This window comes from Balaenoptera borealis (genome assembly GCF_965194805.1).
Source record: "Balaenoptera borealis genome assembly, chromosome: 5".
In the NCBI taxonomy this organism is placed as follows: domain Eukaryota; kingdom Metazoa; phylum Chordata; class Mammalia; order Artiodactyla; family Balaenopteridae; genus Balaenoptera; species Balaenoptera borealis.
Genome location: NC_138862.1, coordinates 82732693 through 82745117, shown reverse-complemented (window position 1 = coordinate 82745117; position 12425 = coordinate 82732693).

The following is a 12425-nucleotide window of genomic DNA, read 5'->3' as shown; positions in this document are numbered from 1 at the left end:
GAACCCACACCCCCCGCATTGGAAGGTGAAGTCTTAACCACTGGACCGCCAGAGAAGTCCCGAAAGGGGGTATCTTTTTGAAAAAATTTTTAGAAGATTGATTGCATGTGGGGGTAAAAGAGTGAGAGGTAGTGAGGGGGAGTCCTAGGTTTCTGGCATGGGAACTGCTGTGGCCACCAGTTGAAGTAGGAAGAGCAGGTTTATGGGAGGGTGAAGGTAGGGAGCCAATGAGTTCAATTTCGGACTTGCTGCTTTGGGGGTGCCTGAGGGACTTCCAGGTACGTAGAAGGCAGCGGGCAGTTGTATACACGGATCTCGATGGCTGTTGGCCACCGTTCCATCTTCTCTGCCCTGTCCTTCAGACAGTTCTTCCCTGGGAGCAAATGACAGGAAACATGAGACAATGGAATCTGGAGTTGGCAAGGCTGAGTGTGATTAATGCAGAAGAAATGAAGTCAGTATTGGATGGCAACAAACCCAGACTCTGTTAGACACAGCAGAAAGTGATCAAAGAGGATGGGATAAAAGGTGGTAATGGGTGCTCAGAATATTCACTCCTCTAGACAGGGGGAATCCTGAAGTGATTTGAAGAGAGAGTTCAATAAAGGCACGGCTGTCTTTTATTTTTAGTGTCAACTTTTAATTCAGTCCAATGAAATTTGTTGAACAGTCATCATAGTCATTGAGTCAACATTTATTAAACACCTACTGTGTGCCATGCACCTTTATACGAGCTGGGGATATAGCAGTGAAGGAAACAGACAAAAATCTCTGCCTCGTGGAGCATCCCTTCTGATGAGGGAGGGTAGGTAGACAAATGATAAACAAAAAAGAAATGAAATACATAATATTCGGGTATCAACTAACTTATAGAGCATCTTCATGCAAATTAGGAGACGGTCACTCCTCTGGGCGGAGGCTACCCGGTGGCTGGGCACACAGCTTGGCAAGCAGAGCCTGGGTCTGCGCTTGCTCCTTTGGCCAGGCATCCAACCCACACAACTTTCATGGCAGCCCTAGAAAGAATGCCAGTTGAATGACGGAGAAAAATAAAACAAGATAAGGGAGGAAGGTGGTGAAGGGGAAGGGGTGTTGCAGTTAAAAACATAAGAAAGCCTCAGTGAAAAAAAAATGACATTTGAACAAAGACTCGAAGGGGATGAGTAAGCAAGCTGCATGGCTCTCTGGGGGAAGCATAGGTAGAGGGAATGGACAGTGCAAAGGCTTGAGACAGGAGCCTGCCTGGCATATCTCAGGAAAAACCAAGGGGCCAGTATGGCTGGAACGTGGAGGTGGCTGGAGCAGGGAGCGCAGGGTAGAAAAGAGTAAGAGATGGATCAGAAAGGCAGCTGGGGGCCAGACACTGGAAGGACTTTGGCTTTCACTCTGAGTGACAGGGGAAGCCTTTGAAGGATTTTGAGCAGGGGAGGGGCATGACTTGACTTACTTTTAAATGAGCTCCATCTGGGCTGAAAATACAGTACAGGAGGGAAGAGTGGAAGCAGGGGAGCATTGAAGAAGCTACCACAATAACCAAGATGGGAGGTGATGGCAGCTCAAGACGGAAGAAGTGGCAGGGGAGGTGAGAAGTGGTCAGATTCCAGATATACTCTGTGAAGCCAACAGAATTTGCTGATGGATTGGATATGGGGCGGGAGCAAAGAATGACTCTAAGATTTCTGACCTGAGCAATGGAAAAATAGATTGCCATTTATTGAGAAAGAGAAGGTTGCGGGAGGCAAGATGATTGGGCGTAACGTCAACATTTTAATTTTAGTACTCATATGAATGTGCAAAACTACCCTCCCTGTAATAGGCCCTGACCCTTGCAATGACCCCAAATTACCGAGGACAAAACCCAGAGCCAGAATAACTTGTTTGACTCTTGCCCTGCTAATAAGTGACAGAACTAGGATTCAAACCCATGCTCTTTGCCCCATACCACATTATCTCAGAGAATTCCTTCACCACTGTCGGCCAGACAGAGACTACACCATGAGCTGCATGAGAGCCAAGGCTGTATCTCTTTCACCTCTGTATCCCTAGCATCGGGATTTGGTTGGAGGACCTAGTAAACAACGCTCCTCCTCGCAACTCGAGTCATGCAGATAGAAAAACCAGCTTTATCTTTGATAAACTTGGGGTGGAAGATGAGGCTCGACTGGGTGGCCACAGTGGGCTTCTTGATGTTGCCCCCCACCCGCCAGAGCTTGGATGCTGCCGCGGGCCACTTCCAGCAATCTTCTCTTGGAGGAGGTGTCCTGCAGGGACACCTGCTCCAAGAGAGAAAGAGAGGTACTTCCCTGGTGGCGCAGTGGTTAAGAATCCGCCTGCCAATTCAGGGGACATGGGTTCGAGCCCTGGTCCGGGAAGATCCCACAGGCTGCGGAGCAACTAAGCCCGTGCGCCGCAACCAGTGAGCCTGCGCTCTAGAGTCCTCGAGCCACAACTACTGAGCCCGCGTGCCACAACTACTGAGCCCACGTGCCACAACTACTGAAGCCTGTGCGCCTAGAGCCCATGCTCTGCAGCAAGAGAAGCCACCGCAATGAGAAGCCCGCGCACCGCAGCAAAGAGTAGCCCCTGCTCTCTGCAGCTAGAGAAGCCTGCGCACAGCGATGAAGACTCAATGCAGCCCAAAATAAATAAATGAATAAATAAATATATAAATTTATTTTTTAAAAAAAGAGAGAGAAAAAGAGAGAGGAAGGGGTGGGCTTGGCATACTCAGGTCTTTTTCCCAAAATCTCTGTCAGATAAATTACTTCTTCCACGGGAGTACGCAAATGAGGGTGCCTTGTCCCCCACCCCAAACCTAGTGCACAATACAGTAGGTACTCAGCAAGTCTTCGGGGATTTTTTTTTTTTTAATGGCTAAAATACAAGCAAGCACTTACTATTTTGCAAAGACTAGAGAAGGCACTTTGCATACACCTCCTCACTGTAATCCTATGAGGTAGGCACTACTTTTATTTCCATTTTACCCAATGAGAAAATAGAGACTTTGAAAGGTTAAGTACTTGACCTAGGGTGGAGCCAGGATTTAAAGCAGGCAGTTTGTCCCAAAGTGAGACCAAGGAATGAGGATACATACACCCCTCCCGTGCTGTGGAAGCCCCCACGTGTTGAGGGCACTAGACACACTGTTAGACATTAGCACGAAGTGTGCTGGGAACCAGATGAGTGAACAGTTAATTTTGCCTGGAGTTGGGGTGGGGGGCAGAGGGAGTCATGAACAGTCGTAGAAAGAAGGTAACAGTTGACATGGGTCTCGAAAGACAAGAAGGAATTTGTCCAAGGCCCAAGATTAAGGGAGTGAGGAAATGGTGGAGGGACCAGCTTGGGCAAAGGTCCTGAGACTTGAACAATATATGGCATGTTTGGGGAATAATGTGTGGACCAGATTTCTCAAAATAGAGATCACGAAATGGCAGGTCCACCCTCCAAATTCAACCTGAAGACACAAGTAAAGTATGTACTCGTAAACTGTATAATATAAACGTATTTTTCATGGGCCCAACTTTTAAAAATTGAGTGATTTCACATAAAATTCTGGACTTCTGGCTTTTCTTGAAAAACCATAAGGTTAGCTGAAGTCACCCTAGGCTTGTGTCCCTGTGTGGCCGACTTTGCTGAGAAGTTGCTTCCTCCTCCGGGTGGACACGTGTTCCCTAGCACTCCCTCTTGCTCCCAGCACCTGCCTGCGACTCCCATTTATTTAACAAACCTGCCTGGCTCCTACAGGCTTTTGAGTATGCAGCCTTTGGGCTAGATGCTCAGGCTGAGTTTTGAAGGGCCATGGCAGGACTTTAAATTTTATCCTGAAAGCAATCAGGAGTCTATGATGGTTATTGAACAGAGGAGCACATGATCATATGAGTACAAAAGACAGGACGATGGGAGAGAGATGAAGGCAATGTTGAAATTGTTAGGCACAAAATTACCCACAGACCGTCCTGGAGAGTTCTTCCTCCAGCTGAAGCAGTAGTTGTTCCAGGAGAGTCACTGCCATGTGCACCAGACTTGGAGTCAGAGGACCTGAATTTTAAAATTTTTTTAAAAATTTATTTATTTTATTATTTTTGGCTGCGTTGGGTCTTTGTTGCTGTGCACCGGCTTTCTCTAGTTGCGGCGAGCGGGAGCTACTCTTCGTTGCGGTGCACGGGCTTCTCACAGTGGTGGCTTCTCTTGTTGCGGAGCACGGGCTCTAGGCATGTGGTCTTTAGTAGTTGTGGCGCATGGCCTTAGTTGCTCCGTGGCATGTAGGCTCTTCCTGCACCAGGGCTCGAACCCGTGTCTTCTGCCTTGGCAGGCGGATTCTTAACCACTGCGCCACCAGGGAAGCCCAGAGGGCCTGAAATTTAAAAGAAGGTTCTCCTTTCAGACAAGACCTCCAGCAAGTCCTGTCTGTTTAGTAAAGAAGAAGGAAACAAGCACAAACCTGGGTCAAAGTCCCGACGTTGCCATTTGCTCTCTGCAAGTCACTTAACTTCTCTGAGCCTCAGTTTCCTCAGCTATCAACCAGGAATAACATTACCTAATTTGCAGAGTAGTTGTGAACATTGAATGAAGAAAGGTGTTTGAGCATGTTTGTAGACTGTAGAGATCCTAGGGGGAGTAGAGGATTACTGAGATTGATCTTATAGGAAAACCCCACCTGTGGGGCTTGGCTCTGGGAATGCCAGACATAGAGAGGTGGCACAAACCCCAAAGTATCTGGGGTTTCTGCCATCCTGGGGCTTTTACCAATGTCAGGCCACATCAAGCTGCATGAGCAAGAACATATGCATAAGGACTTATATCACCTGCCTCTCCCCAACCTCCAACACACACACACACACACACACACACACACACACACACACACACACGCGAAGTCTGGTGCAAGGGCAAAAACCCAGCACGTGGTCTGAGCTGGATCTGGTTTCCTGCGTCTTGCCTACAGCATCCCCATACTTAGGGAGGGAGGCTGCGCAATCAGCCTGGTTTCAGCCTGTCCTTTCTTCTCTCCCTTCTCTGCCCTGCTGCTCCCTCACTTTCCCTCCCCCTCACTCCGTCTCCAGCCCTGCAATTCATCACAGCTCTGTGTCCATGCCCTCTGTGACCGTGTCTCTCGGCAGCACTACTTTTGCATTTTGATGTTTAAACAATATTTTACCCAATATATGACAGCACTTGGAGCATTTGCAAAGGCCTTTCACATCTGTTATTTCATTTGATCCTCACCAGGTCATTGTCAGGTAGGCAGGGAAGGTATTATTAGCAGGGGTGATAGTCAAAATATTTAACAACCAATGTCCTAGGGGCCCACCGATCGGAATGGGTGCAGGCCATACAGCTGAGAGAGGGCTAGAGGCGTCCTCCCTTAGTTAGTGGAGGAGGGTCTGTGGAAGGGAGTGGTCCCAGAGTGGGGACCAGGAAGGAGGGGGTGGAGGAGGGCAGATTTGAAGGACTCAGGGAAATGGCTTTTTACCAAGCAGTCTGGAAACATTTCTGTTTCTCAAGCATGTATAACTGTACCAGTGCACACAACTGACTGATCGTCAGGCCAATTACGCTGTTGTGGGAATTGAGGTCCAGGGAGGTAAGTAATTCGCACAGGGTTGGAGGTGAAAAGAAGACCAGAAGTTAGGTCCCCTGACTTCCCAGGCAGAGATTTCTCTGCCACCTCAGAGTGCAGGCTAAAGGCAAGAGCTTTTGTCTGCATCTCACCCTCCGTGATGACAGCACAGCAGCCTGGAACACTGGTGACTGCTGCTCCTGAAATACGGTCCCCGACCTCACACTTCCCTTCACACTTCTGTCGCCAAGTCTTTTTATCTGCTCATTGTCTCCTCTGTCTCCCCCTCACACGTGCCATGATCCTGCCCCTGAATTCCCTCACTTGACTGTCTCACTAACGCTCTCCACTGAGTCCCATCTCTTCTCCTATTATTTGGCTGGGAACAGTTTCCAGAAACTCCCTGAGACCCTCATCCCTCTCCTGAGCTGCCACTGGGCCTCTCCCTCAGGTATGCTCCTAGGTACCCCACCTCCACACGCACCAAAGTGACCTCACCACCTTCTCCTCCCAGCCTGCTCTCGCGGTGCCTGTCAATGGCAGCACCATTCTCCCAGGCCCCTAGACCAGGCGGGAGTCATCCACAGACCACCCACAAGTGCCCCATGACAGACAGTCAGTCTTCCGCCAGCACCTGATGCTCTCGGAAACCCCAAAGAAGATCAGTTCTGAAGTCTAGCCTGAGGCCAGGTCTGGTCTTCCATAGCCACTGTCCCACCCTGAGATCATGACCTCATCTTCCTTTGCACTGCCTGTTCATTTATTTTGGTAAATATAATTTTCGTTTTCATTAAGCTAATATATAATACAGTGTTTAAAAAGCCAAATAGTCCTACTAGGTATAAAACAAATTGCTCTCTGCTTCATGTCTCCCCACCTCTGATTTCTACTTCTCAGAATTAATTGCTTTCAACATTTTTTGCTATTTCTTCAAGTGTTTACCTCGATTTTCTAATGGAAATAAATGCTTATGTTGCAATTTTAGAGTTTTCTATTTTAGACATTATCTATTGACTTCTATCTCAGATGATGTTGGTGTCCCACCTGTGTCCCTTAGACCTTCCCATGAAGCATCCTTCCTCCCTACTAACTGCCAGGGTTGCATCTCTGTACCTGAAGGCTTTGGGGCTCTGCCCTCACATGTAGCAGGCTGACATTCCAGGAAATGACTATGCCATCCCCCCTTTCCTTCAGCAGTCCTCAACCAGTGACCTTCAGGAATTGGTGTATGAATACCTCAGCTCCCTGCCCCTCAGGCAGAATAATTCTGAGACTGTGTTTTGCCCCATTTCCCAGAGTTTTCGTGGGAGTAAGTTCTAATCACTCATTCTTTATTGGTTGTTTTCCCTTCCCTATGTCACTTTCCCACTCCTCTGAGTGTCCCGAGCACTTCCAAATAAATGACTTGCTGGCAAATCCTTGTCTCAGGGTCTGCCTCTGGGGAAATCCAAACTAAGACAACTTCTGTAGGAAGATGAGGATACATCTTTCTTACAGGCCCTTTCCCTGAACACACACACACACTCACACGCACATGCACACGCGCACACACACACACAACCCCACATTCCCTCAATATTGTTGAAGCACGGGGTTTTTAGTTAAATCAACATTCAGCATTTACATGATTATGACTATGTAACTATTGCTCACAGCTGACTGACATAATAAACTATGTATGATTACATTTCTTTTTTAAAATAACATTTCCCCCCTAAAGTTAATAATTGCTTCTTTTTCCCCCTGTGCTTAGTTTTCTATGTACTTATTGCTAATTCATCCCTAAACTCTCTTATAGGCTGGAACTCTCTATATATACTCAAATAAATCAGGTTATCCATACATATGTTCCATTAATTTCTTCAAAACTTCATGCCTGAGGCATGGGGTTTTCCTGCTCCAGTCTGGATTGGTTGCTCTCCTGGGTTGCTGCACAACTGTCCTCCTGGGGCTTCCTTCATCATCTTTCTGGAAAATTCTTTAGCCTTTCTCCCATATTAGAGTCTCCTCTTTCCTTGGGTTCCATGTCTTCTTTCTTGGTTTATTCCTCATAATATCCTTTAGTAGCTTTATGAGAATGGGTACAACAGAGATGCATTTTTTGAAACTTGGCATGTCTGCAAGTAACTTCGTTCATGTTTTATTAACAGTTTGACTGGCTAGAGAATTGTAGATATAAAATAATTTTCTTTCAGAATTTGGAAAAGAAATTGCTTGATGATCTTCTAGCTTCCATTCAGCAGTGGTTTTATTTGTTCTTGTTTTGCTTTCTAATTTATTTGAATGATATGATTAACATTTATACATGGATTTTATAATTAGCTGTTTTGTAATATGCTTATACATTTTTGAATTTGAAATGCTTTATATATTAATTCCACAGTTTTTTATTTCATGAAAAATTTCACATTATTGAGATATATTATTGGATTTATAAAATTCACCCATTTCAAATGTACAGTTTAATGATTTTTCACTAAATATACCAAGTTGAAAAATCATCACCACAAACCAGCTTTAGAAAATTTTCATCACCCCAGTAAAATCCTTCCTGCCCATTCAGCATTGTTTTTGAGAAGTCTGATGCATTCTGAACCCCAATCCTTGATATGTGGTCCAATTTTTCTCTCTAGAAGCTTTAAGGATCTGCTTTTTATTTCTGAGGTCTGAAATATTACAATGATGTGCATTAATGTAATTTTTTATACCGTTCTGGAAAATTTTTTAAATGATTTCTTTAGCAATCAGTTCCAAACTTTTCTCAGTGTCCTCTTTCTGGAACTCCTGTTCTAGTATTGAGCCTTTTAGAATAGTCCTCTAGTGTTCTTGTCTTTTTTCTCTTATTATTTTAAGAAAATCATTTATTGTTTTACTTTTGGGAGATTTTCTAAAATTTTTTCTTGCAAACATATACAATAAAAAAAATTAACTATCTTTATTTCCAAAAGCCTTTTCTTATCTCTGAAGGTTCTTTTTTCTATAGACCCAATCTTGTTTCATGCGTGCAATAGTTTCCTTTCCCTCTGAGGATATAAATAATGCTGTTAAAATTGTTTTCTTTTCCTTGAATTGACTGTTTCTCCTGAGCTCATTGAAATCTCTTTGTATGTGCACTGGGCTGGTTGAGTGGTGGACCACATCTCGGTTTATCCAGCAGACCTCTTTCCTCTAGAGTGTAAGCCAGGCTTCCAGCATTGTGGGAGCCTAACAAGGAAAGAGGTGGAGGAGACTTTTACTTAAGGTAAAAGTTAAGAATGGAGACTTTTACTTAATCCCCCTGTTTTCAGTATGGTGCCTTACCTCTTCCATTTGCTTTGCCTGGTGTCTTCCCCAAGTCCACAGTCTCTCTCCTTTGGCCTCTCCAGAGAGTGAACCTCCTGTATTTTGCTGGGTGGGATGGAAAAGTCATCTGGCTACAAGAACTGGAGAGAAGAATCAGACTTTCAGCTCTTCCTTGTGTTTTCAGCCCAACTCCATCCTTTTAGCTTCAGGGTTACCTGGTGCCTCTATTTTCTAAACTTTTCTAGGTTTGGTGGGTTGTTGTTGTTGTTTGTTTTGGTTTTCATATCAAACTGGCTTCCTTCTTGAAGGCTTCTCCACCCCATGCCTGCCCTTCAGGCAGCTTTATTGTCTTTGCTTAGTCAGTTAATACTCATCTAACTACTTTTCATCTTCCAAATTTTTTTGGATATCTTCCATCAGCTATTGTCTCTTCTCTCGCTCCTAGAGTCCTCGTGGGTTTACACATTATTACTTTACTGTCATTTTAGGAACAGAGTCAAATGCGTATGTTTAATGTGCCAAGTCTAACCAGAAGTTCCCTTCCTGTTCTGCTGCCATACTCTCAAGCCTGACTCACATTTCTATTGTGGACTGCCTACTATTCCCCAAACAAACAGGCTCTTTCTGGCCCCTTTACCTTTGCTAATAAAGTTTATGGAATATTCTTCTCACCTTCTTTGTGTCCTTGAAGGCTAATCTTAAATATCATAACCACGAAAACTTCTCCAATTGTCACTGCTAGAAAAATACCTTGCGCTCCTCTGATTCCCAATGCATGCTTCAGCTCTCCTAAGACACCTTCTACCAAATGGTATGTGCATCCATCACCTCCCCTATATAAGTTCCTTGAGGGAAAGAACAATATCTTAACGTCTTAAATCCCTTTCAATCTGCTCAATATATATTTGTGGAATAATAAGAATTGTAATAATCAAATGTCTGCTCTACTGTGTACATTTTTGAAATGTGCATTTTAACCACAGTGGCTTTAATACTCACAGTAATTCTGCAAGGTAGAGTTTTAGCTTCAATTTTTAGATGAGGAAACTGATGCTCAAAGATGTTAAACAACTTGCCTAAGGTCCAGCCAGAGGCAGGATCAGAAGTCAAATCCTATCCTCTCTGCCTCTAAAGTCTAAAGCCCAGTTGCTGTGTTTCAGTTATTTTTTAGAAAAGTTTTTGTTAGTTACCTTTGTTTTATTAACTTGGATACTTAACATTTTTCATCCAACTGTGTGCTATTCTCTCCACTCTGAAAGTGTAGATGCATCATGGTTATGCCATTCATTCCAAACCCTTGTCCCTCAAGCTGGAATCTTCAGCTTGGCCCCTGTGGATCTATATCTGTTATTTATTGGGCATTTACTCTCTGCCAAACAATTAGTAATAAATATGGTTAAGGGCATGGGCTCTGAAGACAGGTTTAAATCCAGACTCCTCCACCTACAGCTTTGAGTGTGGGCAAGTTACAACCTATCTATGCTTCAGTTTCTTCCTCTGTAAAATGAACATAATGAGAGTCACTTAAGGTTATGGTGAGAATTAGATGAATTAAATACACACAAACTGCTTAAATGAGTGTGCACTAATTAATGTTACCTCTTATTTTCACATGCTTTATCTCACTTAACTTCACACCGACCCTATCAGGTAGAAATTATTATCTTAACTTTGCAGTAAGGAGCCTGCTATACAGATATAAATTGAGGTCTGTCTGATGCTAAAATCATGTTTTTAACCACTGTGCTACACAGCCAGAGAGACAGATGCTATTTGTGGACATTTTTCAGGCTTTTAAAATTTGGTAAATCCATGAACAAGAAGACAGTGAACAACTTTGGTCTCCAGTGCAAGTTTGGAGAGAAAGTGAGAGCATCATTCTATGTAGGAAGAAGAGCCATCCTTAGCCCTGATCACACTAAAGTCAGGAAAGCAGGGCTTCAGCACTCACTGCTGTGTGACATCCTCCCCACACCCTCCCCTGCTCTTATTTCTCTCATCTGTAGATGAGGGGGTGCACTGGCCATCTCCAAGAGCCTTTCGGCTCTCTTGCAGTTTCCCAGCAAAGCCAGGGTATTATCTGCTGAATGCCAGCACCATCTGGCGGCCGTGGGCCATAAGCCAAGCCCATTCTTCCCACTGCCACCCGGTGGCCACTAATACCACAATAAGTCTGCATGGCATTTCGAATTAAAACACAAAAAACAAAAAACACTGATACATTCACACACGTTATCTTTATAACAACCTGATAAGATAGGTAGGGCAGGTGTTTGTACTCCCTTTTACCAACAGGAAACTGGTGTGCAAAGAGGTTAGGTGAAAGGCATGGAGTCATGGCAAGCTGGTTGGGTGTCAGAGCCTGGTTTAAAAGTTTCTGAGATATTAAGCTACCTCTGAAACAGTTCTAGTAAGTATTACTGAGAACGAACCAAGTGCAAGATGCTTCACATTTCATTTAGTCTGATACTGAGTATCAATGATACTCCGTGAAGTTAAAGAATTCACTCAGCATAGGGTATAGCAAAGGTAGGATTTGAACTCAGATTCTACAACTCTACCCAACCATATTTCTCCTCCTTGTCCTCAATGCCTGGGGCTGGCACACAGAACAACCAAGTCTTCTACTCTCCATAATCCTGTAATTCCTTTTCAGAACTGAGTCCCTAATTTTTAGCTGGGCTGACAGTCACCCGACTAGAGACTACATTACCCAGCCTCCCTTGCAGCTAGATGTGGGCAGAACTGGTGTAGTCAATTTTAAGAAAGAGTCTCTGAAGGGAGTGGGCATAACCTTCTTTGCTGGCAGTTTCTAAAATGGCTACCAGTGATCCCACTTCCTGGAAGTCACACTCTTGTGTAATTCTCTCCCCTTCGGTGTAGGCTGGAGCTAGTGCTTCTAACAAATAGACCGTAGCAAAAAATGATGGGAAGTCACTTCCAAGATCAGCTTACAAAAGACTGTGACTTCTGTCTTGCTCACATTCTTGATGTCTCTTCTTGCCTGCTCGGATGAAACAAGTTGCCATGTTGTGGGTGGCCTTTTGGAGAAGCCCATGTGACAAGGAACTAAGGCCCATGGTCCAACAGCTTGCAGGGAAGCAAATCCTGCCAATAACCATGTGAGTGAGCTTGGAAGCAGATCCTTCCCAATTTGAGCCTTGAGATGTCACAGCCTGAGCCAACACCTTGGTGGCAGACTTGTGACAGACCCTGAGCCAAATGGCCTGGCTAAGCCATGCCTGGATTCCTGAAACTGTTAGATAATATATGTTGCTGTTTTAGGCCTCTAATTTTTGGAGTAGTTACACAAACAATAGATAGCTTACATACCTTCTTCCTTCCTTTTCTCTTCCTTGCTAGTTGGAAGGTGGATGTGATGGTTGGAGCAGACTACTTGGACCAGGATATAGACTTGGGAATTGAGGCCCCCCTCCATGGAGGAAAAATGAGAAAGAAGGAGTCTGGGGCCTGACACAGTGGAACATTACTATTGTTTTGAATTTTCTTTCATTTTCAGCAGAACCCAACTCTTCCCTTTCTGCGTTAAAGAGGTATGTGTCATTTTGTGTAAGCAAGGCTA